The sequence below is a fragment of the Humulus lupulus genome, chromosome 9, assembly GCF_963169125.1.
Source record: "Humulus lupulus chromosome 9, drHumLupu1.1, whole genome shotgun sequence".
Taxonomy (NCBI): domain Eukaryota; kingdom Viridiplantae; phylum Streptophyta; class Magnoliopsida; order Rosales; family Cannabaceae; genus Humulus; species Humulus lupulus.
In genome coordinates this window covers 174,503,401-174,524,369 of record NC_084801.1, presented here as the reverse complement: position 1 = coordinate 174,524,369, position 20,969 = coordinate 174,503,401, and positions in this window count along the sequence as shown.

Genomic DNA, 20,969 nt, shown 5'->3' with positions numbered 1-20,969 from the left:
TTACAATGATTGATTTGAGAAAGACATATATATGGCTTATATATTTTGTCAAAGTAATTTATAAAAACAAAAGCATATATATATTGTGGGGACTATATAAATAATATATATATGTCACACCAAAGATGACATATTAAAACAAGACAGAATGTAACACCAAAATATACATGATCCCCACTCAAAAGAAAAGAAAAAATAAGGTATGTTTTGAAAACAACACTTTGGCTATACCTACTTATTATATGACTTTATATTTTTGTTTAGTGGAAGTGTTATATCATATATGTAATAGTATGTATATATATATATATATATATTTGGGGTCCATGATAGATGGTACCCATAGTGGGAAGAGAATTTTTGTCCCAAAAATTAAATCTTTTTTTTCTTCCTTTTTTCCTCTTCCCCACTAGAGTAACACTACATACATAACATGAGTTAAGAAACCATTGGTGAGGATATATTGGAATATGATATGATATGATAAATTCTCTTCATGTATATTCTAAAAAACAAACAAAATCCATATATAGCCCTAAAAAGACAAAATCCTACATCAAAGAGAGAATATTTGATGAATTATAGGAGAAAGAAAGACAAACCTCAATGACCCAATTAAATTATTATTATTATTACTATTTTGTTATTTATTATTCCTTTTTTTTATATATGCATAAATGTTTAAAGTCTACTTTATTATTATTAGTAAAGATAAAGTTAAAGGTCGGAGAGGACAGAATCAAACTTTACGCATTATCCGAGAGTATATGGTACAATTCCCATGCACCAAAATACGGTCACTATACGGTCCCTCAAATTAAATCCACACCCACTCTCAATTCATCTACCACAAAGTATATAAAATATACCATGATCCCAATATATATATAGTATATATACATGAGAATATCACTTCTTTTTCACAAAATTACTATTTTTATATTTTATAGGGGTAGGATGTAGTGATTAATATACAACATTATTGATATAATTTTATCCTTAAATTGTTCTAGTAATAAATTACTCCAATTTAGAACGACATCATCATATATTTTATGTGAGATGACGATTTTTCTTTGGTCCGAAATTGATTAGACGACTATCAATGATTAATTTACAAAATTAAATATGTGTATATTTAAATTGGTTTGAAGAACGTAAAGTTTCACATGATTATATTTTATTTTTAAAAAAAAACAATTCACTAATGGTTAACATGGAATACATTTGTTACTAGTCGAAAAATCTCAAAGAGCTAATACAACTTTCATTAACACGAGCTACCTAAATATAGGCTAACTAAGCTATTGATGAGTATTACTAAGCTAACTAAGCTATCGGTGAGTTCCCCTTTCAAGGACAGGACACTTAGGGAGAAGAGGGCGGATGCAGAGGAGAGGAGAGGAGGGAGAGAGATGAGAGGAGATTATAAGAGCATCATCAGCAACGCTGGTGCTAATAACGTTGTCTTATATTCATATAGGTCCCAAAATCAATATAATACTAAATATTCAACTCTATTTTTTGGCATCGTTGCCTAATATTGGTATCGTTGCTTTGTTTTTTTTCTTTTCTTTTTAGTTAAGTTTGTACTAATTAAATAAAGGGATAATTGTGGCAAAAGTACCTAATATTTGGGTTTTGTACGCGGCATAGACCCAATGTTTATTTTTAGTGGCAAAAGTACACAAAGTCAGTAAAACTGTAATTCCGTCAGCCTCCTCCGCTAGACTCCGTTAGGCAGACACGTGTCACGTTCTTATTGGTCCAAATCATAATTATTTTTAAACATTGGGTACTTATGCCGCGTACAAAACCCAAACATTGGGTACTTATGCCGCAAATATCCCTAATATATTATTGAGTTGGACCAATCACGAAATGACACGTGTTGGTCCAATCATCACGAAACGGAACCTAACGGAGGAGGCTAACGGAATTATAGTTTTACTGACTTTGGGTATTTTTGCCACTAAAAATAAACATTGGGTATATGCCGCGTACAAAACTCAAACATTGGATACTTTTGCCACAATTATCCCTTAAATAAAATATAATATTTGGCATTTCTCCCAAAATTGGCAGCGTTGCCTACACTGGAGATGCTCTAAATGTTATTGTTTGATAAGAGAGATTGAAGGAAAGAGATAATAGATGATAAGATAGTAAATCCTCCTTAACCTCCCATTTCTAATTCTTCCATTAATGGAAAGATCCAATCTCTCCATCATAATTTATTTAAAATTACAATCATGCTATCTTAAGATATTATTAAAAAATAATTATAAGGCTAAAAATATAATTTCATAAATATATACTTATCTATCCTTCTACTACTCCATCTCTCGTACCAAACACCATAAAAGGATTATCACTCTCTTCTCTCTCCCTTATATTATCCATCGTTCATCTACTCTACATCCTCCTTATTCTTCATCCATCCTACCAAACATAACCTAAGGTCACCATACACACCACTAGGTAAAAAATTAACCAGACATATGAATATGATAAAGATTGGATACAAAAATGGCAAAAGACAAAACAATCTTCAACAGGACAAAGGGTGACAGCAAACACTATTATTCAAATTGTTAACGTAGTTTTTCGTCAACTTAATTATGTAAAGTAATAAACAATTAATTAGGAGCATTTCTCAGCACAAAGTTATGCCTCAATACAAATAACTAGATACATGCTATTTATATACCTGGTTACAAAAATATCTTCCCAGAAATTTAGGGAAGTTACAATACATATTTCAATTTTAAATTCAAATGAATATCTGAATAATAATAATAATACAACTTAAATGTATTATTTAATTAAAGATCTCATAAAAATAGGGATTCAACACACGGTCTTAACTAATTCCAAAGAAAAAGAAAATTCCTAACAATTTTTCCGTGTGTATGTTTAGTGCGTCATCGAGCTTGAACACTGCTTCAATGTGCTTTCGAGATCACTCGTAGCTTCGAGCTCACCATTCTAGTTGTCGCCTCCCCTTCACTTATACTCATAGTGAGGTACAAGTACAATATTTCCCCTGTGACTGGTTTGGATAAGATAGGTGGCTCAGCGAGATTATTTTTAAGAGCCTGAAAAAGCGAGCTCACACTCGTCTGACCATTCGAAATTTTTGTCCCCTCTCAGAAGATTAAAGAATGGTAGACATTTGTCCGTAAATTTCGAAATGAATCTACTTAAAGGTCGTCATTCGTCCAGTTAGACTCTGGACATCTTTATGCTTTCGAGGTGAAGGCATGTCAATTAAGGCATTTATCTTATCCGGGTTTGCCTCTACGCCCCAAGCGTTTACTATAAATTCGAGAAACTTTCCCAAAGATACTCCAAATGAGCATTTTTGTGGGTTGAGTCTCATGTTGTATTTTCAAAGTATAGTGAAACACTCGGCGAGATCATCAACATGGTTATAATTGTGCTTGGACTTGACCAGCATATCATCCACATATACTTCCATGTTGTTTCCTATCTGCTCAGCAAACATTCTATTTACCAGTCTTTGATATGTAGCCCCGACATTCTTGAGCCTGAAGGGCATCACATTGTAACAATACAGCCACTTATCGGTCATGAAGCTCGTCTGCTCCTGTTCGGGTGCATGCATGGCTATTTGGTTATATCCAGAATATGTGTCCATGAATGACATGATGCCATGACCTGAGGTTTCATCCACGAGCTGATCAATTCGAGGCAGGGGAAAACAGTCTTTTGGACATGCCTTGTTGAGGTCCAAATAGTCAATGCAAGTTCGCCACTTTCCATTGGGCTTTGGGATCAAAACTGGGTTGGCTATCCATTTTGGGTTGAAAGCATCTCGGATAAACCGATTTTCTTTTAGTCTATCGACCTCTTTTTTCAAAGCCTTCTTCCTCTCTTTGTCAAGGAGTCTTATCTTTTGTTCCTTTATAGGGAAGTTTTTGTCGATGTTTAACGCATGGCTTATAATATCGGGACTGATCCCAATCATATCTGAGTGTGACCATGTGAATACATCTTGATTTTCCCTCAGAAAGTGAATTAACTGCTATCTCGTGTCCTTTGGGAGGTTTTTCCCAATCTTCACCACCTTGGTGGTGTTCTTCTCATCGAGCTAAATATCTTCGAGCTCTTCAATTGGTCCGAGATTGGCCCTGACCTCTTCTACCCATGGGTCAATCTCTTCTTCGACCTTGTATACCACCTCGCTCATTTCCTCAATAATTACTAGTGCCTGCACACTAGCTTGGCCTTTCCCCCTCATCAAGATGCTATAACATTCTCGGGCTGCTAATTGATCTCCCTTTAGTGTCCCAATACCGCTGGGCATTGGGAATTTTGTGGCCAAGTGCTTGACATATGTGACAGCCCCCAGCCCAATCAGGGTTGGTCTCCCGAGTAGTACATTGTAGGTAGACGGGGTGTCTACTACAATGATCTCTAGTATTTTGTTTATCGGGATCGGATAGTCTCCCAAGGTCACTAGGAGCTCGATAAACTCTGTATTGGCGATTCCCTCTCCTGAGAATCTGTATAACATTGTCGTACAGGCTTTAAGGTCTTGAATAGACATACCCATTTTTTCCAAGGTTGCCCTACATAGGATGTTGACTGAGCTCCCGTTATCGATCAGGAATCGATGCACCCTCTTATTGGAGAGTTGGAAGGTTATGACCAACGGATCATTATGAGGAAATTGGACATGGGAAGAGTCCTCTTCGGTGAACGAGATGGGTTGGGATTCAATCCTTTGTTGTTTCAAAGCTCGTGGTTTAGGCTCATAAGGAGATCCTCCCCTGTTTTGAGCTCTTGGACATACCTCTTTTGGGCGTTCATGCCCGACCATGCAATGTGCGGTCCTCCCGCGATGGTTATTACATCTTCTCCATTGATTGGGGGAGGCCGATTATCCTTTATCACATGTGGGGCCGCAGTGCTAGACAAGTTGAGCCGGAGCTGCCTTTTTACCAAGCGAAGTCTGGGCTGGGTTTCGGTTTCAAACATACTGCCCGAGGTAGCCTCTCGAGATCAATCCTTCAATCTCATCTTTTAACTGCCTACATTCATCAATTGTATGACCCACATCCTTGTGAAATCTGCAAAATTTGTTTGAATCCCTCTTGGATTTCTGGCGTCAAATCGTATCAGGTTACTTGAAAGGAACCAGATTTTCATTTATGACAAATATATTCTCCCGAGTATCTGTGAGCTCGGTATAAATTGTATAAATGGAGAAGTATTTATCTAATTTCTTTTTCTTACCCCCATCAGCCTTTGAGTTACTTCTTTCATTCTTCTTTCTTTTAGAAGGGTTATCTCTTGAAGGTCGCATTGTGGAGGGTGTAGCCGAGGTGGTGGCTGAGTTGACATTTGTCGTTGTAGTTATTATGGGCAGATGAGTAAGTTTAAGTGCCAACCTCACCTCTTCTACATTGACAAATTTCTGAGCCCGAGTATTGAATTTGGCTATTGTCCTCACAGGTTTCCTCTGCATGTTGTCCCAAAGAGGACTTCCTGGCAGTACTCCATCTCGCACTGCCATGAGATGACCACTGTCATCGACATTTCGAGCTCGTATTGCTTCTATGTTGAACCTTGCCATGTAGCCCTTCAGTGATTCACCCGATTACTAGCTAACATTGACCAGGGTAGAAGCCTCAGGTTTGATGCTCTTCACAGCTTGGAACTGTTTCTTGAATTCTCTGGACAATTGTTCCCAAGACGAGATCGAATGTCTTTGCAATTCGTCAAACCAATTTTTTGCTGCTCCAATGACTGTGGCAGGAAAGAGCATACACCTGAGTTCATATCCGACATTACTAGCTCGCATTACAATATTAAATGTACTCATGTGCTGCCTGGTTCGGTTGTCCCATCGTAGGGTGCCACGTGGGGTATTTTGAAACCACTGGAAAATGGTGTACTCGAGATATGGGGGGCAAAAGGCTCAAGCTCCTCGTCGAAATCGTAAGCCTTTTCTTTATTTTTCCCTTCTTGAATGAGCCTAAACACCTCCTCAAGTTGGTTGATTCTCTCTTGAACCAAATCCACTAGAGGGGGAGCTTGTACTACTGGTAGTTGGGTGTTGTTTGTAGGAACTCCAACTCCTTGTCGCAGCATAGGGTTGTACTGATTTCCATATACTGGTTGTAGGGGCTCTCTCCTGGCATTTAAGTGTTCCCGCAGGTCCAAGTTTGGCTGATTAGATTGCCCCTGGTTCTGAGTTAGGTGATCTCAAAGATCAGGATACTCTTTTTGATAGTTCTTGTAATTTCTATGCCCGATGTTATACACACTCACCAACTTGTTGTAATCCTGACTTCCATCAAGGAAGCTGGCATTTCTCTCTGGTTGCTGTTGTTGTGGGGCTTAATTATGAGGTGGGTTATCCACATGTACTCTCATTCTGAGTGTTCGTGACCTTGACATATAACTCCCTGATGGTTGGGGTTGTCTATGTTCCTGATGTACCCCCGTGGGGCCTCGCGTTCACCTCTGTGCTCGAGCCGAGCTTGATGGCTCCTGTCTCGGCTTCCACTTCTAGCACTTTGTGAAGTCCTCTAGGGTGCCCTATCCCCGGCTCGATTCCCGCTGGGAGCTTCCTGAGGTACACCTCGTGCTAGAGAGGGATGTCTAATCGATGAAGGAGGGTGCCTAATTGGCGAGGGTGGTAGCCTCTCATTGTTTGGCCTGGCAGGCACTAGGTTATTGCTCCGAGCTATCGAAGGAGCTTGGTTGTTCCCAGGTTCTGCAGGAACATTCCAGTTGGGTTGTTCCTAGCAGGGTTTCGAGATGATCCCCCAGATCGGTTTTTCTAGTATTTGCCCTAGGCCTCGGTTGAGCGCGCTGGGCCCTTTGTTTGGCCATCCTGGCAGCCGTACTTCTTCGAGGTCTCCCCTTGGTCCTTCGGGGTGGTGCCTAGACTTCAGTAGCTCGCCTTGCCATCTCCTCATTTAGCCGTGTAGCTTCGGCTAGCTGTTCATGCAACCTAAATTTTTTTAGCTCAATTGTTGACACATATCTTTCAGGATTATAGTAATACTGCTCATTAGGTCTAGAACTATGACCAGGCCATCCTCTAGGAGACAATAAGGCACTCTCCTCATCGGGGCTCTGATCCATAATTGGTTGTTTACCAGGCCTTCGATGATGGTCCTCAGTTTGTGGAGTACGTTCCTCGGGGATTTGGGGTAGAAGTCGCCCACCAGTTCCAGAAATGTTCAAGGCGGCCATCGTTGCTACGCATGTGATTTTATGCTAAGCGGTAGGAAGAATTATGTAGAGCAGTAAACAATTAATTAGGAAGAAAAGAAAAGAAGGAGAATTTTACGTGGTTCAGTAGTTAAAACCTGCCTACACCCACGAGTCACTTTTATTAACTTTTCTACTAACTTCATAGAGCATTTCTCAGTACAAAGTTATGCCTCAATACAAATGACCAAATTCAGGCTATTTATAGACATGGTTACAAGAATATCTTCCCACAAATTTAGGGAAGTTGCAACACATATTTCAATTTTAAATTCAAACGAATATCTTAATAATAATAATACAACTTAAATGCATTATTTAAATAAAGAACCCATAAAAATAAGGATTCAACACTCGGTCTTAACTAATCCCAAAGAAAAAGAAAATTCCTAACAGTTTTTCCGCATGTATGTTTAATGCGTCACCGAGCTTGAACACTGCTTCAACGCACTTTCGAGATCACTTGTAGCTTCAAGCTCACCATTCCTGTTGTCGCCTTCCCCTCACTTGATCAGTCTGTCGAGTTCATCCCTCAGAGAAGGTTAATTCCTTCGAGCCTGCAACTCATGCTTGAACGCTGATGACAGCTCTGGAACCCCGTGACAATTTGTACAAATATAATGCTATCACTTGGTAATCCCAAACTTACTCTTTGCGAGCCTATATTTCGAGGCTACTTATTTATTCTCGAAAATTTGGGTGTAACACAAACAAACAATAGAAACTAAAGATAAAACAAACAAAAGCAATGAAGAGGCAAAACTCCCAAAACGCCACAAATATCTAACCTTTGTTGAGCAACAACACTCTGGCATCACCATCTCGACGACCCAGATGTAGATCCAAAGAACAAATATGAAAGAGCACACTTCCCCACCAACGCTAAAGGGAAATGGAGCCCGAGCAGAGCAGGCCTCGTCACTAAACCCAGCCATGTGCAAACTTCCCACCCTTTCACCGTTAAAGGAGAACACGGGCCCCCACAATTCGCTCCACCCACTGAGAAAAGCCAACACATGAACGCCAACCAAAACTATGGACAGAAGCCACTGGAGAAGCAATCAACAATAGACCCTACCCTGAAAGTCTGTAAGGCCTTTCAGCGAGTGCACCACTGGTGCTTTGGGAGAGGAGGCAAACTTAGATTTAGGCTTTTTGTGAAAGGAAGGGAAGATAAATTGTTTCTTGAAGGAACAAATATCGAGTAAAGCAACTCACTCACACTCAAGAATAAGTTGAAGTTACTTAAAATTTTAATTATTACATTTTCATGATAGAGCACATTTTGACTTTGAATTTTTCATTTCTTAATCCTTTGAATGGAATTTAGATTCTTTATTATTATTATTATTATTATTTGGATTCAAATAAAAATAAATCAAAAAATGAAAAAAAATAGTGTAATTGTTCCATTACCTTGAGGAGAATTTTTGTTGCCTTTACTTATGATATGATATTGTATGTGTGGTTTAGGCTTTTTAGGGTTTACAACATCACTTATTAAATTATAATAAATGGGACCGGTTTTAAATTCTACCATACACATAAAATGTCACCTCATATAATGTTGGCACCTTAATGTAATTAATTAGTTTTATCTTTTCGAACAGGCTATAAGATAAATATTTATTTTTTATTTTGTTATTTGTAAAAAAATGTAATTTTATAAAGTTAGAACTTTTATAAATACATTCAAAAATAAATAAAAAAGTTGATAATAGAATTTCATGGGAAAAAATATTTTTATTTATATATTTGTTTTAACTATTTATTATTGATAATAGTAATGTGTGTGTAGGGATGGCAACTGGTAGGGTATGGGTAGAGTATGTCTATTACACGACCCTACCCTATAAAAAAAGTTATACCCATACCCTACCCTATTACTCTATAGTTTTTTGTGGGTAGGGTATGGGTATTACCATAACGAATATATGGTACCCATGGGTAACCCTACCCTAATAAAATTTCAAATAAAAAAAATCAGTATATTATACTTATACAATTACATGAAATATAACATAATATATTAAGTATTAAAAATATTAAATACCAATAATTCATTGTTTATACTTATAAAGTTAATAAGAATATAATATAATGTGATAGAAATTGTAAAAGTTAATATGATATATTATATTTATTTATACTTGTAAGGTTATTTAAATTGTAATATAATGTGTAAAAGATCATAAATACTAATAGGATACAATATATTTAGAATATATACATTGTATATATATTTATTGATTTTATAAATTTAAATCATTAAGTATTTAATTTTTAGAATATAAATTATAATTAAAAATTTAAGTTAATTATTAATAATATATTGTATGACATGTATTTATATTTATAAGATATAATAATATTTCTACATATCTTATAAAACTTATTTTTTATATTTTAAAAAATATAATTAAATTTTAAATATATTCATATAAATTTACATATATACATGCAAATAACTATAAAAAAAAAATACATATCTAAGTAGGTAGGATCGTGTAGGGTAATAGAGTTGGGTACACTTATACTCGTACCCTATCCTATACTTGCATCAGGTACATATTTTTGTACCCTCACCCTACCCTAAACCCTAATTTTTCGAGTAATACCCTTCCTGATAGATAGGGTACCCATGGTTAAATGAATTTTTGGATAAAATTGTCATATGTGTTTGTTAAGACACTAATATCTTAAGACTCAAATTTCCCCAAATATATTGTCAATAGCCAATGTATTTGAGGGAGATTGTTATTGTGAGTTATACAAAATTTTACTGTATTGTAAAACAGAAGTTATAATCAATAATAGAAGGTTATTGATTAAAATTGGTACCAAGTCAAATATAGGGTAAGGAAATGCTATATATATATTTTTAAAAAAAAGTAAGAGTTTGAATAAAATTATTATAAATCGGCTTAGATTAATTTAATTTACCTCCAAGAAAAATAAATAAATGCGCCCTTATTAGTTTCAAAATCATTTAATAGAAACAAAGTACTTATTTCGAGTATATTCGATCTCCCAAAGTACTAAATTTTAGGAATTGATCATATAGGTATAAATAATCACACAAAGTAATTTATTAGAAAAAAAAGAGTACTAATAGCTAATATTAATTAAACAAATTTTGATGTATATTAATTTTGGGGTAGGCCATGTGAAGAGAGTGAATAATGGAAGAATTTGTGGGGACCCCGTGAAGTGATGAGAAGTGGTGAGCTCAACTCAAACCTAGCTATAATAACTCAAGTCGTAGTAACTAATAATAATAAGTAGCTATATGTATATAGGACAAAGATATTGTGTAGATAACTATACGATGCAGTCAATAATCTTAATCATTGAAATGAAATCTAACGAATGAGAATTAAATTTATAATTTTTTTAGAGTCATTATATTTGCACTCAAAAATATATACATGCATCCCATTAATTAAAAAAATTATTTTTTCTCAATATTTTTTTTAACATTCTTTAATTTTTTTTGCTAATTTTATTTTATATTGTTTTCATAATTTTTTAAAAATAATATATAATTTTTTAGAAAAAAAACTCATATTTTAACAAGTTTTTATATTTTTTGTTTTAATTTAATTTTATTTATTTATATGAATTTTTTAAAATAAGAAAAAAAAATAAAAAAATGTGAGCGTAAATTGAAAAAAAATATATTATATATTAATTTTTAATAAAAATAAAGTATCTTAATCAAATTTTAGGTGCAAATATAATTTTTTTTTATTAAATACATAATTATGTATATTTGATATATCCTTTTGTAGATTATACAATGCAACTTATTTTTGGCATATACATTAAATGTATAAATATATAAGGAGGAATGTAGTATTAGTGTATAAATGCATGACTATAATATAATATAATGTATATAAGGCGGCGTGAGGTTTATTAATTAGTGTGTCTCGTGACCTAGCTAGCTAGATAGCGGTGGCAATCACTCACCAACAAAATCACAAGCATGTATTTAATTTATTTAGAAAAGTATGTCAATTCATTCACATTGTTATAACTTTTTAGTCTTTACTAGTCACTATACATATAATATAGCTCTCTATAGCTCATTAAATTTCATTAATTCTCAACACCTCACAACCATGCACTATGTGCAGTGCATATTTGCACGTACGTCTCTGCCTTTAAATTACTCAGCTCATGAGTCATCTTCACGTGTTCTTTTGAATAAAAATAAATGACTTAATATTGACTAATTAAAATTGTTTTTATTCTCATGTGTTTAGGTGGTTCAATATTTGTATGGGTAAAGGTAAATACCATTTTGGTTGTTGTATTATGAAAAAAATTATTAATTGAATTTTCAATTTTGTTAAATAATAATTTAGATTTCGTGTTTTGCAAAATGAAATATAACAAGATTCTGAGTTCAATTTTGATCAAAATAATTTTAAATTTAAGATCATTTGTTAGGTTCTTAATGATACAATGAATTCAAAGAAACATAGAAAATGAGCATAGATGTAAATATTATATTTGAAATTATTTAGATAAAAATCAGGGTCAAAGTATTATTTTGTTTTATTTTGTAAAATACATTATCCAAATTGTCATTTAGTAAAATAGAATTTCTTTTGAATAATTTTTGCATATCACAAGGACAAAAATGATATTGACCCTATTTGTATTTGTAGTATTTTACATCTACTTAGGAGGGTTTTTTTTTTTTTTTTTTTGACAAATGTTTAGATAATATTTAGTTAGGGGTAATAAAAATAAAGAAATGAGAATGAGAAAAAAAATCCAAATAAAAATAAAATATAATAAAATTTAATGCCATGTTTCTTCCTATTATATAGTGATATGACATGTTTGATTTTTTAACCATTTATATTTATTTAAAATAGTATAATTATTTTGTTTAAAAATGTCATGTTATATTATTGTGTGTAATATTTTGAGGTATTTCTTTACACATATCATTACTCAAAAATGAAAACTAATCTATTAACATCTCAACTATTATATTATTTATAATATAATGTTTAGATTAAATAATGTGACAAAGTGTGTCATATATTGTAACATAGTATATATATATAACATAATATATATAAGAGTTATATTTTTGGATAGTGTGAATATCCAAATGTGTAATATACTTGGTGTTACAAACACAATTACAAATTTGTATCTCTCAAATATTACCCAATAATGTGTAGATTTGATGTTACACAATTTGATTTGAATTTTTCAGAGTCATAAGAGATATGGATGTTGGAGACATGATTTAACCCTCATAATGTGTTAGAAGGTTACAAAGTCATGTGGGAAGAGTATAGAATCGTTCGGAAAAATTGCACAAAATAATGTGCTGAAAATGAGTTATGGCCGCAGCCACAAGTGTTCCTGGCCGCGACCTGGGGAACAGAGGCTCATGACCGCTGCCAGGAATAGCTCTAGCCGCAGCCAGTGAGGCTAATAGCCAAAACCATTTTTCCATTTCCACTTTGAACGGTTCTACCAACTCATGTAACTCCAAAAACTTATTTTTTTTAATTCCATAACCATCCAATTAAACATTGGTAATAGCCATGGGGGTTGGTGGAATTTGAAATTCAAACGATGCCTCAAAACTCTATAAATAGGAGTCTATTGCTCACTTGCAATACACACCAATTTCTATCCACTAGAGCACTTGACTATAAATTCACCATAGATGCTTTTTTATTCCAGAGAGCTATTTCCATTTGTGAGAATTCCCTTAGTGCTTGAGATATGGGAAATAAGCTTTTGGACAAATGTTGTAAAACTTGTTCAAGTTAGTGATCCTCAATGTTCTTCACGTTGGTTGTGTGAGTGAGTCTTTGTTTTTGTTCTTGTTCTCCTTTTCTTCTCCTCATCTCCTTATTTGTATATTTACATATTTAGTTGTATCTTTATGCTATAGAGTTGTACTTCCATCTATATCTCTTGTTCTTCATCCTTTAGTTTATTTGTATCTTTTTGTTATAGAGTTGTATTTCCTATTACTATCTTCTTCTACTTTTTCTACATTTACATGTATTTTTTTGCAATAGGGTTGTAACTTATTCAATCACTTTGTCTATTGTATTCTTTTGCATAGAGTTGTAAGAGTCTTACATTTTCCATTGATGCAATATATATGTATATATACCTAACATTCAAAGTTTATCCCTTGTTTGTTTCAATGGAAGGTGAGACTATCAAGATCACGAACCAATAACTAGTGAGGTTAGATATGTTTGATGAATCCAATTTCACTAGGTGGCAAGACAAGGATAGATTCCTCTTGACCACTCTCAAGATCGCCTACATCCTAGAGTCCACCCTTGAACCTCTCCCGGCACCATCCGACAAAGACACTCCTGAGGTGGTTGAGAAAAGAAAGAGGAGAGAGAAGCACAATCTATTTTGTAGGGCTCATATCCTCAACGCCTTTTCCGATAGGCTCTATGACATCTATATTGAGACATTTGGGATGCACTTGAGACAAAATTCAAGGCAAAAGAGGAATGTATCAAAAAGTTTTATATTTCTCAATACATTGAATTCAAATTTTTTGGTGATAAACCTATTCTTCATCAAATTTATGAGCTTCAAATAATTTTTAACAAATTGAAAGATTTGAAGATTGAGCTTCCCGAGGCCTTTCAAGTTGGTGCAATAGTGACAAAATTACCACCAACTTGGAGGAGATATAGAAAAAGAATCCTTCATAAAAATGATGATTATTCTTTGGAGGAAATCCAAAAACATATTCGAATCGAGGAGGAATCGATATGTAGAGATAAACTTGTGGAGGGGTCTAATGGAGAGACTTCCAAAGCAAATGCAGTATCACAACCAAAACATCCCAAAAATAAAGGGAAAGGCAAGAAGGGTAATGAGAGATCTTTGGGTCCAAAAACCAACCAAACAAGTTTAAGGGCGAGAAAAGTCCTTGCTTTGTGTGTGGGAAAAATTGTCACTATGCTAGAGAGTGTAGATATAGAAAAGACCAACAAGGACCTACGGTGAATGCAACTCAAGAGGAAAATATAGTTGCTGCCCTTAGTGAGGTGAATGCGGTCCAAGACAAGGTGAAAGGGTGGTGGTATGACACATGTGCCACCGTCCATGTCACCTATGACAAGTCATTCTTCAAGACATTTGAAGAGTCAAAGGGCAACCATGAGATTCAAATGGGCAATGAGGGAAAATCCAAAGTACTTGGCAAATGTACCATTGAAGTATTTTTCACCTCCGGCAAGAAAGTCACATTAGTGAATGTGTTTTATGTTCCCGAAATGAATGGAAATCTGGTAAGTGAAGATTTGCTTGGCAAGCCCGGCATTAAGGCCGTTTTTTAGTCTGGTAAACTTATTCTTACCAAGTCCAATGTATTTTTGGGAAAGAGGTACTCTTGTGAGGGTATGGTTAAGTTATGCACCAATGATGTAACTTTCAATGTTATCAATAAAAATGCTAATTTCGCTTATATTGTTGATTATGATTCTTTATTTCTATGGCATCTTAGATTATCTCATATAAGTTTTTCAACCATGAAAATAGTAGTAAAATGTGGTATGATTGCATGCAACATTAAAAACTGTGGAAAATGTGAAACATGTGTTAAAGCAAAAATGATAAAGAAATCATTTTCTAGTGTAGAAGGACCATCTAATTTACTTGATTTAATCCATGGTGATCTTTGTGAATTAAATTGTGTTTTAATTAGAGGGGGTAAAATGTATTTTCTTACTTTTATAGATGATTTTAGTAGATATACCTATGTGTTTCTTTTAAATCATAAAGATGAGACTTTTGATGCTTTTAAAGTTTATAAATTAGAAGTTGAAAATCAACTAAATAAAAATATTAAGATGATAAGAAGTGATAGAGGAGGTGAGCACTTCTCTAATGAATTCAATGTATTTTGTGAAGAAAATGACATAATTCATGAGTACATCGCACATTATACACCACAACACAATGGTGTTGCCAAAAGGAAAAATAGGACTTATCTAGATATAATAAATTCTATGTTGGTGTTTTCTAAGTTGAACTTCAACTTATGGGGTGAAACATTGTTAACCGCTTATCACATTCTTAATCGAATACCGATGGAGAAAAATGAGATATCTCCATATGAGTTATGGAAAGGAAGAAACCCCAATATAGGGTGCTTCAAAGTGTGGGGGTGTCTTGCATATTACAAGAAAAACGAACCAAAGAGAACAAAGTTAGGTTCAAGAGCCATAAAATGTGATTTTGTTGGTTATGCCAACAATAGTAAAGCTTATAGACTATTAGACCTAGAATCTAATGTTGTGATAAAATCTAGGGAAGTTTAATTCTTTGAGAGTGACAACAATTCTCAAGCTTCAAACTCTCTAAATGAGAATTTGTTATATGAGAACAATTCTCAAGCATTTGCTTCCAAAAATAATTCTCAAGAGGAAATTCTCAACGGAATGTAGAGCAACCCATTGAATTATAAGAAGTCAAAGGGTTAGAAAAGAGAAAAGTCTAGGATTGGATGAGATATATTCCCAACAAATTTCATTCTACATGGTAGAAGGAAATAGAGAAGAAGCCATTAGGAAAATTCCAATTGTATTTCTCATTGAGGATGATCCTAAGACTTATAGAGAAGCCATGCAATCTAGAGATAGTTAATTTTGGAAAGAAGCCATCAATGACGAGATGGATTCTATTTTTTCCAATAACACTTGAGAATTGGTAGACCTCCCACCAGGGTCTAAGCCAATTGGGTATAAGTGGGTATTTAGGAGAAAATACCACACTGACGGCACTATCCAAACCTTTAAATCTAGATTAGTAGCTAAAGGGTTTAGGCAAAATGAGCGTATTGATTATTTCAATACCTATGAGCCTGTTGTATGAACAACTTCAATAAGAATTTTGTTTACTTTGACTTCTATACACAACTTATATGTTCATCAAATGGATGTCAAGACGATATTTCTTAATGGTGACCTCAATGAGGAAGTCTATGGAACAACCCGAAGGGTTTTTCCTACCAAATTATGAACATAAAGTATGTAGATTTGTAAAATCCTTATATGGATTGAAACAAGCTCCAAAGCAATGGCATGAGAAGTTTGATCAAGCCATCATGTCGAATGGGTTTAGACATAACAATGGAGACAAGTGTTTGTATTCCAAAACTTGTAATGGATATGTGATCATTGTTTGTCTATATGTGGATGACATACTTATCTTAAGTGATAACATGAAATGGATATTAGAAATGAAGAGATTTCTATCATCAACCTTCAAGATGAAAGATCTTGGAGAAGTTGATACCATACTTGGAATCAAAGTGAAGAAAAAGAATGCGGGTTTTGCGTTGGGGCAAGCCCACCACTATATTGAGAAAGTATTGAACAAATTTAATCATCTCAAGGTTAAAGATGACAATACTCCATTCAACCATAGTGTAAAACTAGAGAAGAATGAAGGAATAATGGTGGCTCAATTAGAGTAAGCAAGTGTTATAGCGAGTCTTATGTACACCGCTCAGTGTACTAGACCTGCTATAGCTTTTGCGGTAAGTAAACTTAGTAGGTTTACAAGTAATCAAAGTGTGGATCACTAGAAGGCTATTGGAAGAGTCCTAGGTTATCATAAGAAAACCAAAGGACTAAGCCTTCACTACTCCAAATTTCCTTCAATCTTATAAGGGTATACGAATGCAAGTTGGAGATCCAATCTAGGGGACAACTTGTCCACCACTGGTTGGGTATTTACACTTGGTGGGGATGTAATTTCTTGGGGTTCCAAGAAACAAGCTTGTATATCTCATTCTACTATGAAAGCAATGTTCATAGCTCTAGCTGCTACCGGCAAAGAGGCTGAATGGTTAATGAATCTTTTGATGGAGATACCCCTAATCAAAGAGAATGTATCCACTATATCGATATATTGTGATAGCCAAGCAACATTGGCTAGAGCATGCAGCGGAGTGTATAATGGGAAGTCTAGACACATTAGTCTAAGACACGGATATGTAAGAGAATCGATTCAAAGATGAATCATCTCAATCCTATGTGAGAACAAGTGAAAACCTTACGGATCCTTTCACTAAGCCGCTAACGAGAGATTTATTGGCTACCTCATCTCAAGGGATGGAACTTAAACTCCCCAAAGAGATTCACGATTGATGGTAACCTATCTTAATACTAGTTACTTAACTAGTGTTAGGTTCAATAGGTAATAACAAGTCAATCAAGTGAATATTAGTTGTACTCAAAATAATCCCATCTGAGATATGAGTACTTGTGAGTTACCTATTTGAGGGTTAAAATTGAGAGGTTTTTTAATAGAACTCGATCTTGTGAAGACAAGTATTTTATAATTACAAAATACTGTAAGAGTTCTACCTATATGGACCTAGGGGCGGTGCCACCTCTCATGAGAATTATGAGTATTCTCAAGAACATCTATGAATGGAAAGTGCACATGACCATTAATGGTGAAAAATGAGACAAATAGGTCTCAAGTGAACATAGCAAAGGTGTGTGTGTTATCACCGGTTTGTTATTATGGAAAGTTGGTTCAATACCTAGTGCAACCAAATTTTCAACAAATCTTGTGATAATTACAGTATGGTAAAATTCAAGTTAAAGAACACTTTACTTTATACACCAATGCAATGGATTCTATATGGGAGAGTTATTATTTAATCAAGTGGGGAAAATGTTGTATTTAAATATAATGTTGATTGATTAAATAAGTGTTACAATAGTGAACTATTTAATCTAGCGGGGGAATGTTTAGATTAAATAATGTGACAAAGTGTGTCACATATTGTAACATAATATATATGAGAGTTATACTTTTGGATGAGTAATGATATGTGCACCCAAAATATGCACCCAAACATTACATATAGTGACATGTTACTGTTTTTTAAAATAGTGGGTCACAGTTTTAATAAATGTGATTGGCTATACTAAACTGTCACATCACTATGTGTAATGTTTGAGTGTATATTTTAGGTGCACATATCATTACTCTTTTCTGATAGTGTGAATGTCCAAACGTGTAACATATTTGGGGTTACAAAAATAGTTACAAATTTGTAACTCCCAAATATTACCCAATAATGTGTAGATTTGATGTTACACATTTTTATTTGAATTTGCCAAAGCCATAAGTACTATGGTTGTTGGGGACATGATTTTAACCCTCATAATGTGTTTGGAGGTTACAAAATCATGTGGGAAGAGTGTAGAACCGTTTGGAAAAATTGCACAAAATAATGTGCTGAAAATGAGTTGTGGCCACGGCCACAAGTGTTCCTGACCGCGACTTGGGGAACAGAGGCTGACAGCCGCGGCCAGTGAGGCTGACAGTCGCGGCCAGTGAGGCTGACATCCAAAACCATTTTTCCATTTCTACTTTGAACGGTTCTAACAACTCAAGTAACTCCCAAAACTCATTTTTAATTCCATAAACATCTAATTAAACATTGGTAACAACCATGAGGGTTGGTGGAATTTGAAATTCAAAGGGTGCCTCAAAACTCTATAAGTAAGAGCTTATTTCTCACTTGCAAGACACACCAATTTCTATCAACTAGAGCACTTGGCTATAAATTCACCATAGATGCTTGTTTATTCCAGAGAGTTATTTCCATTTGTGAGAATTCTCTTAGTGCTTGAGATATGGGAAATAAGCTTTTGGACAAAGGTTGTAAACCTTGTTCAAGTTAATGATCCCCAATGCTCTTCACTTGGTTGTGTGAGTGAGAGTCTTTGTTTTAGTTCTTGTTCTCCTTTTCATCTGTTGTTCTTTATCCTCATCTCCTTATTTGTCTATTTACATATTTAGTTGTATCTTTATGCTATAGAGTTGTACTTCCATCTATATCTCTTGTTCTTCATCCTTTAGTTTATTTGTATCATTTTGTTACAGAGTTGTATTTTCTATTACTATCTTCTTCTACTTTTTTTTATATTTACATGTATTTTTTGCAATAGAGTTGTAACTTATTTAATCAATCACTTTGTCTACTGTATTCTTTTGCTTAGAGTTGTAAGAGTTTTACATTTTTCATTGAAGCAATCTATATCTCTAACACCAACCATAATTCTCTCTTTGTATAGCAATTTTTCCCTTAATATAATTATGCGCTCATGTTTATGAAATATATATTTAGAGTATTCAACAGGACACCATATGATGTCCAAAAATATTTAATGTGGCATCTTATAAGTGGTCAATTATAATAATTTCAACATTTTAAATTAAAACATGTAAAGCTCGATATTCACTGCAAGAAAAATATTCTACAGTGGCGACTTTTGTCATCCCTGTAGATCAAGAAGTCCTCCTCGTAGTTGTACAGCGACGACATGTCGGTCATAGTAGGGAATCTTTCTTTTTGGTTGGACTGGGATATTGCGACGATATGTCATCGCTGTTGGTAGTTGCAAAATTTGAAAAATTGAATTTCAAAAACTCTTACAACGACCACATGTCGTCGTTGTAGGTCCGTCGATTGCCCCATCTACAGGGACGACATATCGTCACTGAAGAGTGTGTGGGTTTATATGCCTACAATGACGTCATGTCATCGCCGTAGTGTCACGAAAACTCAGATTTTCGTGTCAGCTAGCACCCTACAGCGACGACATGTCGTCGCTGTGGGTATACAATTTAAAAAAAAATTATATTGATTAAAATTTATTTAATAAAATATTAAATATTAATTAAATAAATAAATAAAACCAACTTATTTAATTATATAATAAAACCAATATACTAATTAAATAATAAAACCAATTTAACAATATCCATAGTCTCCAAAATATAAGATAACAAAACATAAGTACTATTGTCTCCAAAATAAAAAAAACAACACCAAATAGTAATAAGTTCAAAATAATAATATAATAAAACTAAATGTCATCAAAATCAATTTCAAAGTCATTATCCTCGAGCTATTGTGGTGGCTATGGTGGTGGCTGTGGTGGTTGTTGTTGTGGTGGTTGTGGCTGCTGTGGTTGAAAGCTTGCCATCATGGAATGTATCATATTCGTGTCCAAGTTGACAAGCTGAAATTGTGGAGCTTGGATTTTCGGATTTGTTGCTTGCAAAAATTATTGCATTTGCTGGAAGTTGTTGTTCTAGGTCATAAAGGTTTGACTGAAGTGTTGAATCATAGATTGGAAAGCCTCAGGTGGTAGGGGTGAGCATCGGTCGGTTTGGACGGTTTTTTCATAACATAAAATCCAGAATTCGGTTTTCGGTCCGGATTGGTGCAATCCAAAAACCGAACGACCAAACCAGTTAAAAGAAAAAAATGACCGTTTTGGACCGTGGTTTGGTCGGTTAAACTGACCAAACCGAATTTCTTATTTTTTTTAAATTTTTTTTTTTTTTTTTTAAGTTTTAGTTAAAAAACTAAAATTTTTGGATTGTTGGAATCCATTTTTGTGCATTTTTAAAACATAAATATATAGAACATAATTTCATATATTTTTTTAATTTTTATTTAATAATTAATAATTATATAATATTATATTATTATATATTATATTGTTCGGTCGGTTTCGGTTCCGCCGGTCGGTCCGGACAAAATTTTCAAACCGACCGAACAGTGGCGGTTTGCGCCTGTACGCCCTGGTTTTCCCACGGGCTGATTAGCAAGCCGAGCTGCTGACTAATCGTAGTTATCTCATAAACTCCCTTAAGACCGGAGC